The following is a 17937-nucleotide window of genomic DNA, read 5'->3' as shown; positions in this document are numbered from 1 at the left end:
GCGGAACACCGAAGAGTGGCCCGCATCTAAGGCATATGTCCCCTGCATTGTGGGGACATTGGCACGCATAATCGTCTCATTGGTGGTGAGCAGATTCACCGGTTGTGGGACCTAGCGTGGCCCGCTTCATCGATCCTGGTGCATCTCTCTTGTGCGATATGCAGACTGCTTGCTCACTGCGTGCGGTGTCTGATTCACAGGTTTCGACCCCCGGAGGTGGGGGAATAGCTGTAGTAGTGCCTCATTCTAACTCATGAGGCATTGTTGAACTTGCATCTGTGTGTGTGACCGGAACTGTCTGGTGCGACCAATATCAAGGAGCACCGAAAGTTGTGCCTCATTTCCAGGGAGGTACAGAATTTGCAACTCTTCATTGTGTTTGTGACCGGAGCTGTCTGGTGTGGCCAAATTCGATGTGCACCGGACAGTGTGTCTCATTTCCAGGAGGTACAGAATTTGTAACTCTTCGTTGTGTGTGACCTGAATGGTTGGATGAGACCAGTATCATTGCGCAACTGATGAGGTGCCCGTATTGTTTGGGTGCGACTCTGAGCAACGTGTACCTGATGGGGGGCCTTCCCATCCGAGCGGCCCCCGCTTCATTCTCCATTCATCAACTGTTCCCTTACTTGACCCTCAGCGTGTTGGACCAATTGACCTCACCTCACCCAACCTGTCCCGATTACACTGTGTTGCCAGGTAGTATTGTGTGGTTCAGGCCTGAGTGGTGAGAGTGACTGACTGTGCTGGAGCACTGCTTCTGAGAAAGATTGAAAGTAGGTCAAGAGACTGCATGACCCCCCATGCTTCACAGAACAGGGCTGGTGCCGGAAGGCCCTGGTGGACCCATTTGGTGTGACCGACTATTGCCCTTGGCCGTTTCTGCTCCTCATCCTGTGGGTGAACTTCTCGAGTGACTGCCAAACCCCTTTTGCCGACTGCCTCCTAATTTACCTTGATGCCTACCCCCACCTGCTTCCCATTATCCTATGGGATTTAGATTTTGGCAGACAGGATATTCATCGCCGTTGTGATGGAGTAACCCAACTGCAGAGGTCGTACTCAGGCCCTAGGAGTGACTTCGGCTGCATGCAGCCTAGTTCCCTGGGGGAGGACAGGGTGATCTCCAATCCATGGAGGGATGCTTGGGGCTACTGGGTCTGCCGTGTGTAATCAATTGACCTGCTGGTTATCAGTTGCACCGTATTAGGGTGCTGAGTGCGTATGTGTGTGAGCGCGTTCCATACGGACTTGCCTGATACCCATTGCACTGTGTATCGGTGTGGAGTGAGTGAGTGTGTGTGTGTGGGAGTGACAGAAGGAACCACCTGTAATTCACGACACTGGACAGTGTTTTTCCTTATACTTTGATTTCTTGCCAAAGAGCATTACGTTTAATATTGGTTTTTGCCCCGGGTGGCCGCGGTCCGCAGTGCACCTAAAAAGTAGTATAATTCTATGCATGTACTTATTTCTGATATCATGGTGACCTGGGGTGCACCCTCGAGGTGTGTGGGATTGAATTATAAGAACTGCTCGATGAGCCCGGGTGGACAACATGTTGCACCGCATAAGGGTGCTCGGGTGTAAAATAGGATATTTTACAAGTGTGTATATTGCTGGTATCATACGAATACGATTGGGCCTAGTACTGCTAGTAATAATTTAGTGTGATTTATGCCCAGAAATACATGATGTTCATGTTGTGTTGATTATTATGTGTGTTGAATACAAATGTTATTCACATACATCGAGTGCAAAGTCTCTTATGTGATGCTAAAGGTTTTTGTTGCTAGTGAGTGCTGTGCCAATGCTTTACACATTGCTTCTGTGATAAACCTGACTGCTCAGTGCCATGCTACCCAAGAGTGTGCGCAGGTTATTCAGTGTGTATAATCATCCCCCTGGATGGGAGTGGTAGGTTCTGCCTAGCTGGCATATTGCCTCAGACAACCAGAAAGTACTAGTTCCAACAGAGCATTATATGTTTTAAAAAGGAAGGATTTGCCCTGGCAAAAGCTTTATTTTGCCAGGTCGAAGTGACAATTTACACTGCACACAAAGGGGTTCAGAAAATAGGAGGGTGAAGGCCAGAATTTGATGGATGACCATGCACAAAGGTCATGTCCAACAATCTCAACAGTAGAAAGATCATACAAGACCTGCCAGACTAAGTGTATGCTCTTCCAATACCAGGCATGTTAGGGATTAGAGTTTTCAGCCTCCTTACTAATCCAGATCAGCAGTGAAGTGCATTAGAAAAGAACAACTGAAGGCATCAGAGAACCTAATGTGGGATTTTTAGTCTCTCTTCATGGAAGTCACTGACAAATGGCCATCTTTTAATACATTTAGTAATATTGTAACTCCCATTTAAATATCACTGCCAAGGATGTACACACATCTGCTGATGCCTTCTTTGAATAGAATTTGTTAAACTATAACAAGTTCCTTAATGATGCCTATGACACCTCTATGTGCATGCCCAGACGGCCATCTTGAAATAATTACAAAACTGCTTTAGATTGGTGACTTACCAACAGAGTGAGTTGAGGGCATGGCTGGGGTGGGAAAAGGGGTGGGGATGAGCAGGGAGAGAGGGACAAAATAGTCCCTTGCCTGTATTGAAATGTAAAGTCTGATGGCACCAATAACAATCATTTGCAATGCAATAGGTCTCGCATTTGTGAGAGTTTAACCTATTGGCATTGTCATTGACAATGCCTTTTATTTACGTTTTAAAAACCAACACATAAATAAAAGGCATTGCCATTTACAATGCCAATGGCTCAAACTCTAACAACTGCGAGACCTATTGCATTGCAAATGCTTGTTCTATTTATACACTTGAGGAGCACTCCCAGTCAGATGCTGCTACCTGAGAATGTGGCAGGAGGTTGAATGTGAGGCTATCACAGTGCTTAATTTGCAAATAAGTGCTGGGGTCTTCGTAAGGATACCACCACAGTTTTCACCATACATTGCCACTGTACTTACACAACTACTAACCATCACACTGCTACAAGTGTGACAATTCAGACTGTTTGAAGCCACCAACAAAATACTAAGACTGGCTTGGGTGGCAGGTATTAGTTATTTTAATGTATAATGAATTAATAAACAACTGCTTTTCTGCTCATCTCTAAATTGCAAAAAAAGTGCCATCATGTGGCAGCTGTCATAAGTGCAGGTTCTGTAAATTAAGTGCGGTGCTGAGCACCAGAAACCACCAGATCAAATTAAGCACTGTCACAGGCACATCTTTCATGGTAAGCTCAATGATACTGCTTACTAGCAAGCATTCATGGAGTCGTTATTAGCAAAGAGAGAAAAACAGATGGCCTCCATTTTTTAGATCCTAATATGAAATCTATTATTTAAATAATGCTGAAAAAGTGATTGCATTCCAGTTCACAATATTGCACAGCTTTATCAGTACGGACACTAAGGGCTTTACCTACAACAGAGCGAATGCCATGCAAATGCCAAAAAGGGGTGAATGCCCCATCCTCTATAGTTGATGTGGATTGATGTCTAAGCCACTCTAAATACAGAAAGCTTTGGCACTTTTTATAGCAGCTGCCCCACTCCACGAAACTCTAAATAGAGCCACAAATGTTTTATACCTTGGCGGCTTGCTTATTTATTTATTTATTTCTCATGGGTTTTTGTAAAGTGCCACTTACCACTCTGGGGCGGATTAGGATGGCTTTGGGAGGTGGGTACTGTGGACAGGACCAGCAAGCTGTAGTGATGTGGGTTGGTCAGCCCTCGGTGACAGAGACCAATCATAGTCAGTGGCTTTTAAAGCTCCTGTTCAAGTAAATAAAGGGGCCGCCATGTTTCTGAAACAGAGTAGCCAAGTCATGACTGCCATTTTATTAAGATCTCCACTACCACAATCAAGGCCCCCTACAAACACATCTTTATTTTTTACCAAACGGAAATGATGTGTTATCTGCCAGTCATCCCATGAACTTCTGACCTTGCCCAGTAATTGTCCCATTGTTTGGTACCAAGTCAAACAAAGCATGCTGAGAAATCACAGGAGCCAGTGCTTGGCTGCGGTGCTCTGGAATAAAACGGTTTTGCCATTTTGCATTTATCCCCTATAGGCCCCCGATTTCCATTATATTAGCCTCTTCGTGTTAAGTCTTTTGTCCTTCTAGAGGCATCCTTCAAACTGACCACTCGTTAAACAAGTTGGTTCTGTGGAGCCAATGGGGGGAGGGAAACTGAAAGCGTGCGATGCGTTCGCTGCCAGCCTCCGGGGACAGGAGATGTGCACGCGTACGGAGTGCACATCTCTTGTCCATACGCGTGCATATCTACTGTCCGCACGTGCAATCTCCTGTCTTCCTTCGGCACAGAAAGCGGCAACAATAGAGTCTCGCAAGGCGAAGCAGCGTATGCGCTGCGTTCGCTGGCGAGACCTAAAAAGACACCTCAACCAATCAAAGCACAGTGAGACCGAATTGCTTCTAGGTGGGACAAACACAAGAATAGGGAGTAAAGCCATTGTGCAGGAAAGTAAGAGTCACAACAAAGTCATCCAATTATGAGTAAGGCTCCCGGTTTTCCGTTTAAATAGATTCTTACACATAAATACAGATGGAAAACAATTTTTCCTTTGTCTGTATTTATAAATAGAAATAGAAAAGTACTGACAAACCTGAGTAGGTCTTCTCTAATTGACTTTGACTGTGAAGATCACTCTCCTCCCCATCTCAATGCCCATAAAATGCTAGCAGCCTAGTGGGGGTCACTAGAACAAAGGAGAAGAGGAGTGTTCAGAAGTGTCAGGAGCCAAGAGTCGCTGCAAGGTGAGAATGTGGCAGGGTAATTAAGTGTGGTTAATGGGGGCTAACTGCATTTTCTATCCTTGGAGGCAGGAACACACCCATTTCCAGGTCACTTACAGCGAGAGGTGTTTGAAAGCAAAGAGAACATGTGAAATATGCCAAGCAAAGATTCAAGAATACTTTTTGGATGCTCTGCTCACCAGCACCTGACTGAAATTAGTAGGACTGATGAGAGCGGGCATGATTGAGGATAATTTCAAGGAGTTTTGAGGGGCTGGGGCAACAACAGTCTTTACATTAAATGATATGCATTTCCTGTGAAAAGAGGTGTTTTTTTATTCAAAAGCATACTTTGGGTGTAATGTTTTGTGCACGAGGTGAACGAGTGCAGTGAACAAGTGAGTATTTGTGAAAAGAAACGTATATGTTTTTTGGAAGTTGGAATTATGGTAGAATGAGTGGCACGCACAGCTTTATGATCTGTCGAGCTTTCTCTTGCTGAAAGGCATCAGAGTCTTCGCATGTGTAAAATTCCAGTTCAATTCTTTTGGTGTTCAGCAGCATTTTGTTACAGGCTGCAGTGTTCCTCCAAACTGTTCCCTCATAAGGCGGAGGTCTCGATGTTGCAAAGGGCACAGAATGCTGCTGCTAGAACGCTCCTAGGTCAACGCAAATTCTGCTCTGTGTCCAATGCTATTCGCCGTCTGCACTGGTTACCGGTGGCCAGGCGCATTGAATTCAAAGCCTTATGTTTCGCTTTCAAGGTATTGAAGCGGGCCACGCCTCCCATTCTGGCTGATCACCTGTTGCCTTATGCCCCTACACGGTCACTCCGCTCACAGGGTCAGCACTTGGTGGTGGCTCCCCAGCTCCGCAGAGTCCGGGCTGGTGGCCACTCCTTCCGCTACAGAGCCGCCACCCTCTGGAATTCACTCCCGGTGCAGATCCGTGGCCTTGATAATTATACGGCATTTAGAAAGGCCATTAAGACCTAGCTTTTCCCAGCATTCTAGTCCCCTGCTTGCCTTTTACTGTGTTTGCCTTTCCTGCATCAGCGCCGGGACACCCCTTTGCTGGGGCAGCTGCCGCGCTTTACAAGTCAAGATAACATAACATTATCTCTCCTTACTCTCCCGCTCAGCAGAGAATACAATGGGAGTAATTAAGGCACATTCAAACATGATGGCACATTGCGACCTGATAGCTTTCCTGATGGATCTCCCCACAGAGGGGTCGATTCCGATCCGTTAAAAATCACCGTCCTAACGATTCGCATCCGGAGCCGTACGACCCGACGATTACGATCCCGACCGGGGTACCAGGACGCTAGTCGTACCGTCCACGTCAGGTAAGGGCGATTCGTACGGAAAAGCGCACAATCACATACACACTGTACGGCGTGTACACCCCATGATCGCAGGGGCACGCGCCGTACCCCTGCGATCATGGGGGGGTACGTGCCGTACACCCAGCGTACATGGGGTACGTGCCGTACACCCAGCGTACATGGGTTACGGCACGTACCCCATGTACGCTGGGTGTACAGCACGTACCCCCCATGATCACAGGGGTACGGCGCGTACCCCTGCGATCATGAGGTGTACGCGCCGTACCCGGGGGGCCGTTCCGTAACTGTTTCGGGGCGAACTCTGATTTTACGGCAGTTTCCAGCTCCCGTAGAAAAAGGATCGTACGGAGCGTACCCAACACGGATCGTACTTGCCGGGTCGTAAAAAGCAGCCGCGAACCGTACAAACGTCGTGTACAGCGGGTTCCGAGGGCGATTCGTACAGGAATTCTATTCGTGCGGTCCCTGGTACGATTCGTACGGATAGCTGCATTGGGTGTGGATCGTACTACGTCGTTCGTACGGGGACGGTTACGGGTACGATTCGTACAGAAAAAAATGCCCCATACGCCGATACGGAGAGCTTTTTACGGGATACCAAATCGACCCCAGAGTATCCAGTCACTTTCTTTAACGATGCACTTCACACCCTTTTGGCCTAAAGGGAAACGTTTTCACCTGTTTATTATTGGAGGGCTACTTGGATACTCTCAGGTTTGCTTTTTTTTTTTAGACCTGGAGGCTGTCATTGTAGGCTACTTAGCCCCTCTGGCCTCCGCATCCTCCAGGGGATTAGTTTGAGTTAGCACCGCTAAAGCTGGTTTCAGGGAGGCCAGATGTTTTAGGACAGCAAGTGATGTTAGTTTGGATCCGAAGCATCAACTTCGGAAAAGTGTGATGTAGGCAGCCCACACCATGTACCTTTTACCACAAAACTGCTATTACCAATGTTGAGGGAGGGCCGGGCATAGCCTCTTGTGAGTCCAGGGTCCTCCCCAATGGTAGTAGACAGCATTATATATTCTGCACATTTGCATATGATGTACAGCTATGCACACATATATATATGTGTGTGTGTGTGTGTGCATGTTTACATATTGTACAGAGTATAAAAGCAATAGCAATAATTTACACAATACATAGCAGTGCATATTGTCTATTTAAATAAATGTGAAAAAATTCTAGCTGCAGTATTTTCTTTTGCTTGTGACAAAAATAAATGTGGATAAGTACAGATAAAATGACCGAAAGATAAATATTGATAAATAATGTTAAAAAATATAAATACCATAAAACCGAAAGCCCTAATTATGAGCAAGGGGCTGAGCAAAAGCCAGGTCTTAGTATATGTTATAGTTTGGAAGCGTTAGGTCTCTCGTATTTGAGACCTAAAAAGGTTGTAGGCTACAGATGAAGGGCTGTTACTATGACACATTCACAGTTGTTACAATAAATAATAGTAATGCAGTTTGTGAAAAATATATAAAACACTAACTGGCAAAAAAATAATAAGCCTAGCTTATCTTCATTTATTGGCTATTGCTGCGGGGGGATCACTGACATAATATCGAATACAAAAATATGGAATTACCCAAATATCGATGACAAAATATAGAATGCAAAAATATTGAAGTCCTATCTACAGACAGTTAAGTACAAAAATATCGAATCAAAAATATCGTTAAAAATATATAGTTAGTCAAAATATCTTTTTTTTTTAAATGTCTTAAACGTAATTTAAAATTACTGAAATAATAAATATAAATAAATAAACATACTTAAAAAACACTTAATAACCTTAAAATTTGTAAATAATTAATTTAATAAAAAAATAAACATACAATTTACGTACATATATATATATATTAACGTAATATTAATAAAAAATATACAATATTTTTACTGTAGGATAGCGGGAGGGTAAAATTTACTATTACCACTCCAGTGAGGGGAACAGTAGGGAAAGCATTGGATAGCGTAGGGGTAAGAATTACTATTCCCACTCCAGTGAGTGCAACAGTAGGGAAAGCATTGGATAGCGGGAGGGTAAAAATTACTATTCCTGCTCCAGAGAGTGCAACAGTAGGGAAAGCATTGGATAGCGTAGGGGTAAAATTTACTATTCCCACTGCAGAGAGTGCAGCAGTAGGCAAAGCGTTGGATAGCATAGGGTTAAAAATTACTATTCCCACTCCAGAGAGTGCAACAGTAGGGAAAGCGTTGGATAGCGCAGGGGTACAAATTACTTATCCCACTCCTGTGAGTGCAACAGTAGGTAAAGTGGTGGATAGCTGGAGGGTAAAAATTACTATTCCCACTCCAGAGAGTGCAAAAGTAGGGAAAGCGTTGGATAGCGTAGGGGTAAAAAATACTATTCCCACTCCAGAGAGTGCAACAGTAGGGAAAGCGTTGGATAGCGGGAGGGTAAAAATTACTATTCACACTCCAAAGAGTGCAACAGTAGGGAAAGCATTTGATAGCGGCAGGGTAAAAATTACTATTCCCACTCCAGAGAGTGCAACAGTAGGGAAAACGTTGGATAGCGTAGGGGTAAAAATTAGTATTCCCACTCCAGTGAGTGCAACAGTAGGGAAAGCGTTGGATAGCGTGGGGGTAAAAATTACTAGTCCCACTCCTGTGAGTCAACAGTAGGAAAAGTAATGATTTAATATATTAATAAAAATAAATTAAATATCAATACCAATAAAACATTAGTTAAAATAATTACCAATTCAATATTATGTGATAATTAATATTAGGGATTAAAAATGAATTACCTTGTCATAATTAACAGCGAATTAATTTTCAATAACAGAAACTAATTAATAATAAAAATTAATACCAATTAATAATTAATTAACAGTAAATTAATTATCAATACACAAACAGTATTTTTGATATGTAATTAATTACAATTAAATTACTTCCCACCCTATTCCCCTATAAACCCACAATCCACCACTGAAAATAAATTAATACAATTATCGTAATTATCAATTAATTAATTAATACCAATTAAATACCAATTAATAAAAATTAATTACTAAATAAAAATTATAAACAAATAAAAAAATCAATACCAATAAATAAATAAAAATTATTTACTTAATTACAATTAAATTACTTCCCACCCTATTCCCCTATAAACCCACAACCCGCTACAGAAAATAAATTAATAAAATTAACATAATTGTCAATTAATCAATTAATAAAAATGAATTACCAATTAAAAATTAATTAACAATAAATTAAAAATGAATACCAATAAATAAATAAAAATATTTAAAAACTTACAATTAAATTACTTCCCACCCTATTCCCCTAGAAACACACAACCTGCTACAGAACTAAAATTCAAAATTAAATTAAAAATAATTAATAATTTCTACAAATTAATATTTAATTTAATATAATTAAATTACTTCCCACCCTATTCCCCTATAAACCCACAAACCGCTACAGAATTAAATTACGCAAAAATTAAATAACATAAAATTCATTACTTAAAATAAATTACAAAAATAATATATACTTTTCACACATATACTAACATACAAAACACTTTAAAAAATTCGATATTATTAAAAATTCGATATATTTTAATAGCTATATTATATACTTTGATATTTTGACTTTCTATATTTTGAAAATCGATATTATATTACTTACCTTCAATTCGATATTTTTCACCACTATATTGTGTCCATTCGATATTTTGCCCATTCTATATTTTAACTTTGATATTATGGCTATTCTATATTTGAATTCAATATTATGTCTAGTTACCGCTGCAGGGATGACTCTAGCATGGTAAACAGTCGTGCACTCATATCCTGTGTAACCTAAGTGCATGTGAATCTAGTATCCTGATATTGTTTTGTCTCAGCACACACAGAATCTTGTGTGCGTGCTGAGGCATAGGCTCGAAATTGACTATGCAACCCAGGGCCTGGCTTTGAGGAAAAGAGGGGCACCAAATGTATACTCTGGAGCAGAAACAAGTCTACGGTCTGTGTCATTTGGGAAACGTCAGGGTAGTGCTGGTGGTAGCATACCATTTTTTAATCAATAATAGTGGACACGCCTTTTTACTTGTTCCAAGTGAGAGGGCTATGTCTACAGGCAAGCGCAGGAAAAAATTTAGATTTCATGTAATGCCCAGACTATGGGCTAACATGCCTGAGTATATGTCAAGAGAGTGTGAATATATGGTGAATGGTAAAAGGACTCATGTTCTCTGTGAGTGTTTGAATGCGAAGAGCAGTAGGCTTCATTTTGGATTGCCTCTGCCCTGGTTTGAGATGACCCAAGATGGAGTTTGCGATACAGCCACCCCAATGCGTTGCCTGCATTACAGAGCTAGAGATTGTTAGAGTAGACACTGAAGCATAAAGGGAGGGAGACAGGGCTGTCACTTTTACTTTTTTTAGCAAGGGATTGCTGATTAATCCTTCCTGAGCATTACCATTTGGTTGCTGGTGGGAGAATTGGGATGAGATAGCACATTCAGTGTGCCATAGGGAGATACGTTTTTGGGTAGGGACTGGGACTTTTGTATTCCCTCGAGCAGCCCATACAGGAAGACTTTAATAAAGCTTTCCACTTATTGTCCTCATGTTATGGAAGCTCCTGCTGGGAACCATCCTCATCCCTACTTGCAGGGAGATCCCTGACCTTAGACGAAGTCTTTGTCTGCGCTGGGGCCAGAAAAGGAAATGTGAAAAGTAACCACACCAAACCAGCTCCTTAGCTTCAATTGGCTATCCACATTCCCTTTGTAGAAATCCTGCATAAAACTGGGAAATAAACTTGTCCACTTACTTCCAGTTTAGTTTAGTTTAGTTTATGACATTTGTTAAGCGCTTGGTTGCACAGAGAACAGTGCGTCCCCGCGCTGACGACCCTACCTACATCTCTTCAGCTTAGCACACAGAGGGTGAGCAAGGACACGGGCGAACTATGCTGAGTTTATCATGGGGAAAAGATGGGTTTTCAGCCTCTGTCTGAACCTGGTTTCAGACGGCTCCATCCTCATTTCGATGGGGAGGTTATTCCAGTCGTTGCTGGCATGGTGTCTGAATGAACGTCCTCCCATCCTTGCTCTATGTATTCGAGGCACCACTAATAGCATGCTACCCATCGACCTTAAAGGACGTGAAGGGCGATAGACTGGAAGCAGGTCCTGAAGATATGGAGGAGCTTTTTTGTGAGCTATGCGGTGGGTGATGCACATAATTTTAAAATTGATTCCAAGCTTCTTCACTGATAAATGATAGTGGTACTCCACAGAATACTTGGAGACTTACTGTGATCTCTGGCTGGTATTGCTGAAAGCCATTCTTCCAGAGGTGAAGGGTTATATGTCAGAATACTAAGTATGTGACGGTAACTATACATTAATAAAAAATCATGTAGATGTAAAATATTTTATTAGAAAAATAGTGCCCAATGTAAGATTGGTTTTGTTAGCTTAAGTAGGCCACATTAAAAAGAGTGCTTGGTACATTGCAGAAAAGTGCATGTCTATTGTTGTGCACGGGCTACACACGTTCATGTGTTTCATTTGGTTTCATAAAATGATTGAACTTTAGCTCTAAGCCATGGTCTCCTTCCTTGTGTGCAAATGTAACTTCTATCTATCTTTCTCAGGAAGGAATGTACTTATGTAAAATCATGTTATGAATTTGTGTGTTTCCTTTGTGCAGAAAATTATGAAAGATGCACTTTTTGAGGAAGAACCAGATATTTTCATTATTTTCGTCTTACACTTTTCTGAGGCTTTTCCTGGTTGTTGCTTAGGGAGGGCTAGATGCTCATGGTACTATCGGTATTCAGTCCGATTTACAATTGTAATTTGAGTATTTGCCAAATGTGCGGTGCTTGTTGAATTTCTTAAAGATACGTTGCATTATTGTATTTAATATGATTTTGGTGTTTTGCTCATCTCCTTGGTTAACTAAATTTTGTTTTCTGTAATGATACTATTATTTGAATACATATACAAATAATGAAAATTGAAAGAGCCTCCCTGCGCAGGGTTTCTTGATGGCCTTGACTGAGTGTTAATGTTCATGATTTTCCCTTCCCTGCCCATCAATGCTTCTTAATTAATTAGGGGTGGAGTGTCAACAATCAATATAGTTATTTAATGTCACAGCTACCTTTTGAGAGCCTCAGAGGATGGGGGTTAGTGACTGTGGCCTAAAAGATAAGCTGACAGGGACAACCTGCCTGGCCTGTCACCAACATACTGTGTTCCATGCAGCATGAGGCGAAACCAAAAAAGGAAACAAAGTGTTGGTTGATGGGGACCATCCCTTGTATCAAGAAAAAAACAAAAAGCAGGAAGCATGGGGATACACATAAGATAGAAATACGTTATGAACATAATATAAAAACACAACAGAATCCACATAACATACCATTAAAAGCACACATCAAAAATGATAGTTTCAGCTCTACATGTGTAGGTGTCTATATTTGTAGGAAGCATAGTGTTACGTACAAACTCCGGGATCACCATTAATGCTTCATTGAGGGAGCACCGTAGGCTTCACTTGATGTGGACCTTGTTATTTTGGAGGAGTGGATTTTTGGGTTTATTGGTTATTGGCTTCCACTTTTGAATTTTGCCTTGTGTACTCAAAACTCAGCAGCTGGTGCTTGGCCCACCGAGTTGTTTAGTCTGGTACACAAGAAATGTGCAGCATCGGATTTTAGCTCAAATTCCTGCATTTGGAAACAATATTTAAGGCATGTTATTTTGTTAGACAATATTTGGCACTGCCATTCTGATATACATGCTTCACAAAGGCATTTTTTAGATGGGGAAGTATTTCTATCAAAGTACTACTTAATTTATTCATAAATGCCTTTTCGAATTGGTCCCTTTTCTTTCTCAACGATAATGCACTGATATTATTTGTATATCGTACATTAGGTTTTTGTTATGATTACTCACTTTTGCTTTAGGTCGTTATTTTGCTTGTTCGCTTTCCTTATTGTTAATCTTTGCACTGTCACCTGTGCTGGAGCATTCTACTGGGCCTTTATTTTAAGATGGAATGTGGTTCATAAACCGGAGAGCCATTTGATTGGATGAGAGCTGTGATGCTATCTGAGCACAAGGAGCCGCACAGGCTGCTATTCGTTGGATAATAAAGCAAACAGTTATTTATTTACTACTGTCTGAAGCGGCTTCTTCGGGTACCTGCGATTATGGAGAATAATGTAATGTGTAATAGTATAGCTGATGTTCTCACTCCTTCTAAATCTCGGAGTAAACATCGACTGCTCACGATTGCACAGCTCAGGGAGGCATATGCCAAACAGGAATAGTTAGGTTATCTAATTGAAGTGCACTCGAATCGTGACAGTGGTATACCAGTAATACATGAGAGCACTCTCACTGAATAACGCACAGTAACCACTTACTTCCTACCCTATTACACCAAGGGCCTGATTACAAGTTGCTTGTTAAATTCTGTCACAAGGGTAGACCCCTGTTTATGCATAGGTTGGAATTACGATTTGTTACGTATTTAACGCATCTGATAATTATCAGATACGTTAAATAATTTAACAATAGGGATTAGGGGTGTTCTTACTGGTAGCATAGTAATTTCCTAAAAAATATATTTTCTCCTCATTCAAAACTTTTTTTACAAAACGTCCCCCATAATTCGGCCCAATAAAGGGAGGCAGATAATGCTCAATGCTTGAATACCTCCAAGGTGGGGGACACTGCTTTGGAAATGCTACTCCTGTGTCTCTTTACTATCGGTAGGGAATTTTGGAGCAAAGTGATCTTGCTTTTCTCCAATTGTGGTTTCCAAGATAGTTTTGTAACCAGGGTTATGCCTAGGTAATTACAATTTTGCACGTACTCTAACTTTTGGTTTTTAATCATTAAACTCTTTTTAAAAGATCTATGTGGATTTTTTGCCATGTATTTGGTTTTGCTGGAATTTATTTCAAGGCCCTTCATATTACAATTTGTGCAAAAGGAGTCCATTAAGCATTGTAGTCCTTTGGGGGTTTGTGATATTGATATGGTGTCGTTGGCAAATAAAAGGGCTGGTACCGGGCCCACCCAGCTTAGGCGAATAATGTACACACCCAAGCAAGTACTCTTGAATATCATTGACATACAATGAGAATAGGGTGGGTGCCAGTACGGACCTCTGTTGTACGCTCCTTTTTACTGGAATTGCCTTAGTAAGTTCACCCCTCGGGCCCCATCTTACTTTTGAAAAATTATCCTCATGTAGTCTTATTATTTGCACGAGTAGTTCTTCTGGCCCCCCTTGAAATTGTAATGATTTCCAAAGTTGATTTCGAGGTATAAGATCAAATGCGGCCTTTAAGTCGACGAAAGCAATGTACAAATGGCCCTTTTTTAAAGTTATTTATTTCCAGCAAAAGCATATAAATCTAAAAACCTGATAGATTGTACTGGTTTTAACTCTGAATCCGGCCTGGAATTTTGAGAGCACACTGTTCTCTTCGAGCCAATCATTCAGTTTGATTAAAATGTGCTTAGCAAAAATGTTTTGTAAAATATCAATTAAACTAATTGGTCAATAATTTGAGGGGTCATAGCGATTACCTTTCATGAAAATCGTAGTGATTTCTGCCCCTTTCCAAGATTCAGGGATCGGTGCACCTGAGGCTATTGCATTACATACACAATTTATATATGGGCCCCAAACACTGCTATCGTGCCTCAACAAATCTCCTGGTATCTTATCAGGGCCGGGAACTTTGACCGGCTTTACTGCATCGATTGCCCTAAATGTTTCTTCCAGACTAAAGTGTAAATATTTTGTAACAGGGTAAGTTACAAAATCTTTAATGATATATATTATTTCCGTTGTGTCTGCCGCATAGAGGCATGAAAAGTGGTTGACCCAAGTATTAGCATCAATAAATAAGCACCTATTTGGGTAACCTTTACTGGTTAAGAACGTATCTGTTGACTACTGACTTTGTTAGGGCTCGCTTACATGTTATTTCTTGTGACCTGCGTTTTCATGTTCTTGTGTACTTTTTTCCTATTTGATCCTTTTCACTTTTAATTGCTTATATATTAGTACTGTCTAATTTTTGACCTCCCTTCAATTCTTTTTCTATTAACAAACTCTTCTCTGAGTGAGTCTTACCTACTCCAGCAGACTTCTCTCTAGGTACATGACTTTCTTTTCTCTCCCTTACCAAGGTTATTTCACATCTATTACCTCCATGTTCGTCTTCCTCATCCCAGTCCTCACTGGGTGAGATCATTTCATTACTGCAGGATAGTCATTCAAGTCAAACCAAAAACTCTCTTACCAATATAGCCGACTTACCATTCCTGTCTCTTATAAACAGCGATTACCACTTCCTGTTAATTTATTCCATGCATGGTTATTTGAGTGTGAGGTACGTTTTTATGTACTTAAAAGCAGGAGCTTTGTGGAGTTAGCTTATTATTGCTTCCTGGCATTTAGACACACTGGGTTCCCACAGAGAGGGCCACTGTCTTTGGGAGCGCATGTCTCCTAAGCCTGCTCTAGTCCCAGGGAGTGTGAGGTGCTGGTTGCCATGAAGAACTTAACTAGCATTTCTAACTGCATCTGCTAACGCAAGAGGAGGATGTTGGTAGGTTTTGAATCCCTGCACTATTGTGAGATGGCATAGCTTAGTTTCTAAAGAACTTCTTAAAACGGAGGTGCCAGAGCCCAGTGCTATTAAAGTTGTTACTCTTTTCCATTTACTTTGCTGGTCTCTGGTGTTAAAGTGGAAAACAGGGTTTTAAGTGGACTTGGTTTACCAGCATCAGCGCTAATCCCCTGACTTCTACAATACTTCTGTGATAGATCATTGCCATTGTTTTAGAGAAAAAGAAAGCAATAAATCAAGTACATTATCATCTAATTTTGTTAAGCTAAAGTTTGAGTCAATAACAAAGTTGTTAAAGGTATAGAGGGTTTTATTAATCAAATCTTTTAGTTGATCGTCTTTATTGCAAATCACATGTTAATTCAGTTTAAATTCAATAACCAACAAGTGACAGAAATGTTAAACCGAAATTTGTTAGTCTTTTCATATAATAAATGCAAAAATAAGCGCTTTCCATAAAGTAAAGAATCCCTATTCAAAGAATCAGGGGAAAATGGAGTTAGTCAGAACACATCAAAAAATTCTAGATCGAGAGAAAGAGAAAAAGCATAAAGCTTCAGTTTAGGATCAGCTAAATAATCAAAAATATTGAAGCAAGAACTTCTCATATAGAGAGGCTTGAGAAACTCAGTAGAGTCTCAAACCAATTTGGACCACCACTGGTATAGATATAACATTTTGCTAGACAATTAGCAACATTCTTTTTCTCATCTCTCATCAGCAAATCAGCTCAGATTCTCTCCTGGGAACAGGATCACTCCTCATGTTCTCACGCGAATAGCATAGTCTTCAGACGACAATGCTACATTTGCAACATTTTTATACTAACTACATATTTACATGTGGTTGCCTCATTCAGGCTTCCTTTCCCACATATTCTCTACATCTAATATCAACTCTTTAGACAATGGTTCCATGTAGAAGTTGAAACATCTATATTAATGAAAAAGAAAACATTTTGCAATAGCATTAGTGAAGGAGAAAAATAATTAGTTTTTTTTTTAGATAGAATGCTAGAGGAATCAGGCTCTCACATTTTTTTCTTTTTAAAAACTGCAAAGCTTCCTAAGAAAACAAGATATAAGACATTGATAGGGTACTCATCAAGATTACGGCTTTTATATAAAAAACATAGCTCAGATGGCTTTATTTATTTGAAATTGCTAGAATGTGTTAAAATGGGTCTCAAGATATCCCAGAATCACCTGATAGAATGGGAATCTGCCGGATTTTGCGAAATAAGACACCTACTTGTTCAAAACAAGGTAATTAGCTGGCAAACTGTTATAGATAGAGCGTATCCTAGACGGCTTATGTTTTTCGAATATCTACAACTGGTTTATTTTATAAGAAAAGAGATAGGGGGTTTAGATACTTCACCCAATGTTTTGTTAATAGCTTTATATGGGGAGAAACATAAGGGTATAGGATTTTGGTACAAAAAGTTATTCCTTTTTGGATCATCTCCTGTAATTGCTAGTCATCTAGAAAAAATAAGCCTCACGTCACAGTGCGTTTTTTCAGATAAAGACTGGGAGGTAGTATGTTATTTAGGAAACAAAGCACTTCGGGCAGCTAATTATAAGCGAATGTCCTTTCTTTCTCGCTGGCTGGCGTATTATACCCCGGAGGCTTTGCAGAGAATGTTCCCTGAATGTGAGAATAAATGTTTTAGATGTAAAACTAGGGGTCAGGGTGGTTGGTATCACATTTTTTTCTCCTGCCCAAAGTTAGAATCTTTTTGGAAGGGGATTTTCGCAGATTTGCAGCTGGCAACTGGGAAAATACTATTACCAGAATCAGAGGTGGCCCTTTTTGGTATTTGTAAAGAATGGAATAGGTTTAATAAATCAGAAGAAGTATTTATTTTTATTTCTACTGTTGTAGCACGGTCCTTGATTTTACAAAATTGGAAATCCGTGGTGATTCCATGTCAATTAAAATGGGTTAATAAAATGAGAAGAACATGTAATTTTGAGAGAGCTTATGCAGGTAGGGTGGGAGCGATTGCAAGATTTGAAATGAATTGGAAATATTTTGAGAAGCTGGAATTGATAAAAGGAAGCTGATGTTTTACTATTGCTTGATTTTAGTCAATTTTGCTCGATACTGCATTGGCACTTTAAG

Source organism: Lissotriton helveticus, chromosome 6 (assembly GCF_964261635.1).
Source record: "Lissotriton helveticus chromosome 6, aLisHel1.1, whole genome shotgun sequence".
Lineage (NCBI taxonomy): Eukaryota > Metazoa > Chordata > Amphibia > Caudata > Salamandridae > Lissotriton > Lissotriton helveticus.
This window is presented reverse-complemented; position numbering follows the sequence as displayed.